Source organism: Procambarus clarkii, chromosome 62, assembly GCF_040958095.1.
Source record: "Procambarus clarkii isolate CNS0578487 chromosome 62, FALCON_Pclarkii_2.0, whole genome shotgun sequence".
NCBI lineage: Eukaryota > Metazoa > Arthropoda > Malacostraca > Decapoda > Cambaridae > Procambarus > Procambarus clarkii.
The window spans coordinates 32,083,629-32,091,747 of record NC_091211.1 but is presented as its reverse complement, the minus strand read 5'-3'; the positions used below and the strand labels follow the sequence as shown (position 1 = coordinate 32,091,747).

Here is an 8,119-nt window from a genome sequence, read left to right as displayed (position 1 = left end):
CACGTCCCGCCAAATCGTTTAACAACCATGCAGGTACCCATTCACTGTTAGGGTGAACAGAGGCTACATTTAAGGATTGGCGCCAAGTAAATCCTCCCGGGTTCCGGGTTAGAATCCCAGACGGGACAGAAATAGTTGGGCACATTTCCTTTCTCCTAATTGCTATGTTCACCTAGCAATGAATAGGCACTCAGGAGTTAGTCAGCCTGTTGTGAGGTTGCAGGCTGATACAGTCAACCCTGCTGATCTTATAATCAGGGCGGGGTCAGTAATTCGGCCTTGGGAGGAGGCGGACCTCGATTAAAACCTGTCGTGTATGAATACATTCTGGCTTCCTGTCCCCCGACACAATGAATTCAATTAACATTATAACAAATGAACTTAAACACCCCGCCTTGCAAACATTTCCAAAGAGACACTGGGCCTATTTACATCTTAAATTTATATATATCATATTTTGCATATTATGGTGTCTCAAAGTCATTTGAAAAAATACGTAGCCAATGAGATGTATAATTTTGTAACAATTTACAGTGTGAAAGTTCTTTCCTCAGAAATGGAATTGATGACGTCATTTTGTAATCGTGGCTGGCAGTGTTTACAGTCTCGGGCCAGGACGGGTGGTGCTGTTTATGGAGATTCATGGTCAGTCCTCTACCTGCTCTCCCTCATAACTATGAGTCCAGTCCTTGGTGGCAGTAGTCGTGTGTGCTGGCGGGTATAGTTGAAGGAAAGATGTGTGTGTGTTGGGTAGATAAAGGAAGAGAGTAGACTTAACCTTGGGGGCTCTCTTCCTGCTCTAGCTGTCGTAACGGGGCTGTCAAGGCTTAACACATCTTGTAGAATATAGACCCTTGCAGGAAAGTGTATGGAGCCTTTGTAGTGTATGGTAGGCATCAGATTGCGGGTGTTTTAATATGACGAAGAATGAATATACATCATTGGGAAGTATATAAATAAAGTACAATGCTGTACTGTACATGAAAGTTTTTTTCTGACTAAAAAGGCACAGCATTAATTGGTCCTGCATCATCTCTTCTGCTGTACAATGTATTTGGCTGCAAATAAACACACAAGCAATTAAATACAGCCAGAATATAGCATGTAATCTTTTTGCAATGTTTTGGTAAGTGGACCTTATTGATAATAGGGAATAAGGCTTGAATAGTCTGATTTTTGCACTCTTACCTAATTCATAATGACTAATAATAATTGTTATTGTTGGGGAGAGGAGGTGTGTGCTTGAGCTTATGGAGGCCCTGTAGGCCAACTGTCCTTCATTTTCCCAAAGAAATAAGGAAGCCCTCAACAGCTTCCTGAATCTCGGGCACTTATTTTACTGCTAGGTAAAGAAGTGCATCAGGTGAAAGGAAACTAGCCTTTTTCAGTCGTGCCCAGGGATTGAAGCGGGTATTTTTCCCTTGGCTATGAGCCAAGGATGTAAAAAAATCTTTAGGTAATAGTTCATAGATTAGATAATTCTCATGTTAGGGCTACTGAATAAAGTATTATGTTTAATAATACCAATTTAGATTCAGCTGACGAGGTAAGGGTGCTCATTAATACTGAACCTATTAAGCCTATGCAGAATATTGTGGGCAGATTATGATCGGTGATTTGGTTGCCAGATATGTTCAGAGCCATCTCCGACCATGCCCAGAAACCAGCATCGGACATGTGATTTGGAAAGCTAATTTGCCCGCCTTTAAACCGATAGTGTGTCTGTGTTTCAGCTTCTGGACACACTGTATTAAACCAAGTACAGTTTTGTTAGTGGCATGTTTCATTAAAAAATTCAAATTCTGCAATACACTAGTTCACTTAGCTGTAAAATACTGCATATTCTTTTTGCGCTCGTGTTTTCAGTGTGCGGCCTCGCTGGCTCTCTCCAAGGGGCACTGTATGTTGGTCAGTTGCTTGACAAGTTCTGTACAGTATTTACTAATAATTCTTGAGCATTACAATCAGTTGATTAAATAGTTCCCTACATTGTTAACTGGCCTTGGCTAATAATTAGCCCATTAAAATGGTGTTAAGAGACATGTAAGCAGTCTTGTATTCTTGAGCTATTTCTTTAATTACCGAATTGGCACTACCAGCTATGCTGGCACCAGTTTTTGAAACCCAACTTTTGAATTCCTTTCAAACTGTAGGCCTCTTACTGTCATTCTTAAAGCACTACTGACACTAAATTGATGCCCTAGCACTGCTTGGACACTTCATGTGTTAGTCTGCCAATTTGCACTAGCATCACGATCTTATCACCTGGGAAATTGAACTCTTAATTAGGAGCTCCAAATCCCACCACCAATGCCTATGTTCCCACTCTGTGTAGAATATACATGTACAGTATATTAGGTACAACATATGTATATGTTGTACCCAATTGCCAGAACCACACTAGTTGGCAAAGTGTTCAACGTTAAATTTGCATAACAGGCCGAGCACATTACGTTATTCACGTTATTTTCAATTTTCTTTCCAGAAAAATTTAAAAATGTAAAGTTGACTTTTTTTTTTTCTAACAATAATAATCTTTTATATTAGGAATATGAATTACTTAGTTATGTTATGTTAAGATAGGTTTGGATTGGTTAGGTTGGGTAAATTTTGGATTGGTTAGGTTATGTAGGTTAGGTTAAGTTTGATAATTTTTTTTTACTTTTGACTAATAACATGAAATTGTAATCATATATAATAGAATAAAAACTATCATTTCATAAAAATTTTTTGGAAAATTAAATATTTACAAATTTGGCTTGTTAGGCAACTCTGGCTAGTAGATACAGTCAACCTAACCATCTCTCTCCTGTAGAATCTCTGTGGCTCTATCATAAAAATTGAGTAGATTTGTTACACAGGATCTTCCTGTTCGAAAACCACGTTGTCTGTCTGTTATGTCATTACTCTCCAGGCGTTCTTCTCATTTAGTTTTAACTATTTTTTCTAGTATTTTGACTACCACGCTTGTTAATGATACGGGTCAAATTTAATGGGTCTTCTCAGCTACCATTTTTGTTGATTGACACTGTTTGTCTTTTTTTACAAATATCTGCTAAGATTCCTGTGGACAAAGAGGTGTGAAATATTAATTGGAGTGGGATGCTCAGCTCAGTTGCACATTCTTTCAGCACCCAATGTGACAGTTCATATGGTCCAACAATTTTATTTCTTCCTAGCTCCTTCAGTAAATTTTACATTTCATCTAGGGACACCTCTAGGTACTCTATGAAGTTTTCTGGAATTGGCATTAGGTCTGGTTCTCTGGAATTCTGATTTTTCACAAACCCAATTGGGGGACTGTTTATTTAGTGTTTTGCTCATTTCTTTTTCATTCTTGGTGAACCTGTTCCCCATTCTCAATCTCTGAATTTTATCCATTACTTTTGCTTGCTTTTAATGAATTTATATAAAAGCCCTGAATCTGTTTTACATACTGTATGTCTGCTACCCTCCTTTCTCAAAGTTTCTGTCTGCCTCTCTCCTCACTGCTGTGTATTTGTTTCTTGCTTGTTTGTAGTGCTGGTATGTTTGGTAGGCTGTTTCCTATAATGTACCCATTTCCTCGTCTTTCTCTCTGGCCCTCACAAATTTGCTGCATTAGCTGCCGTTTCTGGTAATGTCTTGGGCTAACATTCGGGCGCAAGGATTCTGGAGGTCGAACAGGGTCCTGGCTGCCCGTTATCTCGTTAATGTTCCTGGCCCTAGTCAGGCATATGTTGCTTTGGGTCGCAGATTGCAGCCAGTCGTCTCGACTTTTGCATTGAGGTGCGAGTAGCGATCGCCTCCCGGGTTAGTCCCTCTTTTATTTTCTGTGGTTAGATAGCTCCGGGGAGCCGGAGGGGCTCTCCACAGAAAACCTGCATTGAATGTAATGAAACGCCATTTTCTGGGTGAGTTCCCACCATTATCTCTGACCTGTGTTGCCGCAGTTTGCACAGTATGCTGCATTACTGGAGGTGAGGTGACTATGGCCCAATAGATGGCAAGCATAGCATTGTAACACAGGAAAGTTGTAGGGCTGGACCTGATACGAGGTCCTGTGTAGCGTTGATCCTGAAACGAGATACAGACGTCGGCCCTGCTGCTCCGCGAATCCTGGTAACTTCCAGTAATCCCGCTGATGCATCCTCTAACACCTGCTGAGCTGCCTGGGTGTCGTCCACTTCAACACTCGGGTCATTTGGGCCAATCTTACCATACCGGGCCCTAGATTACTCCTCCTCCGACAATACCTGTCGGCACTTGACAGGCTAGTCCCTAAATGTGATGTTGGATAGCTGAACATGCAACAGAGCCTCCTGCCTGATGTGTAGCTTCAGTGCTGCACCTCTACCCAGGGTATTTACCAAGAAGTGCAAAACACCACTATCACAGGCCCTAAACATCTTTTAGAGACAGAGCCTAGATACTGGCGTCATCCCTGACATACTTTAACCCTTCAATTGCGCATCGCATCATATGATGCTTTGACCGACTTGCAGTAAATTGCGCATCGCATCATGTGATGCTTTGGAGTACTACGCAAGATTTAAACGGCCCGCGGATACACGGGGTTCACCACACCTTCATCAGGGCTCTTGTAAACAGACACCATTTTTTAAAAAAATCGTGGGCCAAACTCCAGGGTGTTAGGGGCCTCAGTATTGAGTCAGCTACCAAGCCTGACGCACGCAGCATGAGCTCACAGCACTGCTGTTCAGCTTGTGACCACAGCATCGCCTAAAAATTCCATAATATACTTGTTCATGCTATTATGTAGCGATATTATTACAGAAGACCCCAGACTGTGATAAAACTGACCAGGGTTCTGATAATAGCAGGATTGTGGTGATATTTGGCGCTGTGCGCCATGGAGGGAGGAGTAATGCTGTGGGAGGGAGGATGGTGGCGTTGTCTTTTGTGTGTGTGTGGCCACCTTTTATTGACTGCACTCACCATACCAGCTTAGTGGTTCGCTATGGTGAACACAAATGTAGATACTTATATATAACGTGTGTATAGTGTGAGATAACAGTGAGAGTAGGAGGTTGGGAGCCGCCATTTTGGTGAGGGAGGAGCGTCGTCTGCAGGACTTATCATGTTGTTTACTGATGACCACTATGGTCTTTGGGCACCATACCAGTTTACTTGTACAAGTATGGTGAATAAAACAGGTAGATATTTATATATAATGTGTGTATATAGCGTAATAACACCACAAACAGTATTGTTGTAGGAGAAATATTAGTGCGTCTGGCCTTGAGGGCAGCCGCCACCAGCTGACTGTGTGAGTAGCTACGTTTCTCTGCCTTTACTCACCATACAAGCTTAGATGTACAGTTATGGTGAACAAAACATGTAAATACTTATATATAACGTCTGTATATAAAAGCAAAAACAGTATGGTGGGTGGAGAATGGTGGCAAGTCAGGTGAGGTGAGAGTGGCAGCCAGTCACTGCCTGCCACTGCCACTCGGCATACCAACTTAGTGGTTTGTCATGGTGAACAAAACATGCAGATACTTATATATAACCTGTGTATATAGTGTAATAACCGACAAAGTATTTGTTCACCGTTTGATGAACATAATTGGAATCAACAATATGCACACCATATTTTTGAGTACAGCGATGATTCACTCATTTTATTATATAAATAAATCACACTACACACTATTGAATAATATTACAGCAAAAAAACTATGAAAAATCAATCAGAGACATTGAAATAATTAGGTAATTATCTCTTTGTGGAAACTCTGGCCTGACAGCTGGCGATCAACAGACCGCCTGGGACGCACGCTCAGTCAACGCCTGATTTTTGTCACACTTCCCCGCCCTATAGTGGGCGGGGAAGTGTGACACTTACGATTTTTTTATTATTTTTCCCGTGATCAGTGAACACATTAACAGGTTAGGAAGAAAAAAAAATTTTTTTTTTTTTTTTTTTTTGGTATGCGCCTGTAGGTGTCAAATGGTATATAGCTATGCGCCATTTAAGGGTTAAACAGCGGTGATCACACCACTTCACAAAAGAGGTAGTAAAGCAAATACAAAAATTTATAGACCAATAGCTCTAACCTCAAACATCATAAAAATCTTTGATAGAGTGCTAAGATTTGATCCCAATGATTTGATTACAATTGGATTTGATTACAAATCAAATACTCACAACATCTGCATAACCCTGGATAATACGGGATCAGAACAGGGTGCTCCTGCCTCTCTGTTGCTAGATCACCGAGACACAGGCCTTGGGTGCCATGGAAGACAAGCGAAATGCAGATGTAATATACACATACTGTACTTTGCAAAAGCTTTCAACATATGTGACCATGGTGTTATTGCGTACAAAATGTGTGCAAAAGGAATTACTGGCAAAGTAAGGAGATGGATCTTCAACTTCCTAACAAACAGAATACATTGTAATAGTAAACACAGTAAAATCCAGATCATCTACTGTAAAAAGCTCAGTACCCCATGGTACCATACTTGCTTCGGTACTTTTCTCATCCTAATATCAGACATGGAGGATACAAACTACAAAACTGTATCATCAGTTGCAGATGACACCAAGATTTTCATGTGAGTAGACAATATAGAGGATACAGCAAACCTCCAGTTGGATGTAAATCGGGTTTTTCAATGGGCCAAAGATTATGATATGATGTTTAATGAAAATAAGTTCCAGCTCCTGCGATATGGAAAAAATTAAAATTTAAAAACTGAAACCATAGTTAAAACCAAATCAAATCACACTATTGAATGAAAAAACAATGTAAAGGACTTAGGTATAATCATGTCGGACCTTACCGTTACAGAACACCATAAAGTAGCTGTCATGACTGCAAGAAAAATTGCAGGTTGGATAACAAGGACCTTCCAAACAAGGGATGCCATACCAATGACGATACTTTATAAGACACTAGTGCTCTTTAGGGTGGAATATTGTTGCGCTCTAACAGCCCTATTCAAAGCCGGAGAAATTGCTGTCCTGGAGAGTGTACAAAGATCCTTTACCGCTAGAATCCACTCTATAAGTTGTCTTAATTATTGGGACCAGTTAAAAGTTTTAAGTCTGTATACTCTAGAGCGCAGGCGAGAGATAGCATAATAATCTACACGTGGAAGATATTAGAGGGACTGGTTCCAAATCTGAACACAGAAATAACATCACATGAGAACATCACATGAGTAGGCATGGCAGGATGTGCAGAGTACCTCCATTGAAAAGCAGAGGTGCAATAGGTACGCTGAGGGAGAACACTATCAACATCAAGGGCCCAAGACTTAACATGCTCCCTATACACGTAAGGAGCAAGAAGCATAACTGGCTGGCCTCTCAGTGTTCGAGAGATAACGCGACAAACACCTTTGAAGAATACCTGATCAACCCGGCTATAATTCATATGTCGGACTGCGAGCAGCTGCATACAACAGCCAGGTCGACCAGACGACCAACAGGGAGGCCTGGTCAGAGACTGGGCCACAGGATCCATTGATTCCTGAAAGCTACCCAAGGTAGTAGGCAGGGTATGTATGGTCTCGGGTAGGCAATGTGACCACAGTACCGAAGCCTCGATTGCTGCACTTCAGGTACAAGGATTCACAAACACGCACCGACCTGTTGTTGACTGAATTAGAACATCTAAAAATGAGGAATGAGGTACCACAGGAGAAAGGTCTTCTGAAGGTGAGAACGTCCTTCTAGCATCGTGCTCTAGAGCAGTATCTGTCGGCTCATTTTCCAACAGATGTTTGCCTCTCTGGGACTTGCTCTCAATGTCTATGACATCCTCGCTTTGGGAGGGGTCCATGAGGGAGGCTCCGGCCTCCGCCAGTGCTGTGAGAGCCTCCTGGGTAACTGCAGTGACAACACACTGGCCCAAAGAAGTTAGCTCTTTTTTTTTTTTTTTTTTTTTTTTTTTTTCCCCCCAGGGATATTCCTGCACGGGCCCTAAGCCTCTGGCTGGCCCACTAAGTGTTTCTTGTTTCTGTTTTACTTGGGCGGAGTATGAGTATTTATGACTCGTATGGTCGCTTCAGTAAGATTTTGTCCCATGTATTTAACAACTTCTTCTGGTCTGTTGAATCTTAGTTGAAATCTTAATGGGTTTGTAACTCTGCACTGTGTTAG

At 41.4% G+C, this 8,119-nt stretch overlaps 1 protein-coding gene across 2 annotated transcripts in view; it reads left to right on the top strand.

The window, feature by feature from the left end:
- The first annotated feature begins 541 nt into the window (after nucleotides 1-541).
- The window catches only part of Syx5 (syntaxin 5), a 104,434-nt gene continuing 96,856 nt past the window's right edge, over nucleotides 542-8,119 (top strand). The window contains exon 1 of one of the 2 annotated variants that reach the window (XM_069308441.1): nucleotides 542-645. The gene's annotated coding sequence lies outside the window, so the exon portion shown is untranslated. Of the gene's footprint in view, nucleotides 719-8,119 lie in introns of both variants that reach the window. The other variant, XM_069308442.1, reaches the window with a different exon arrangement.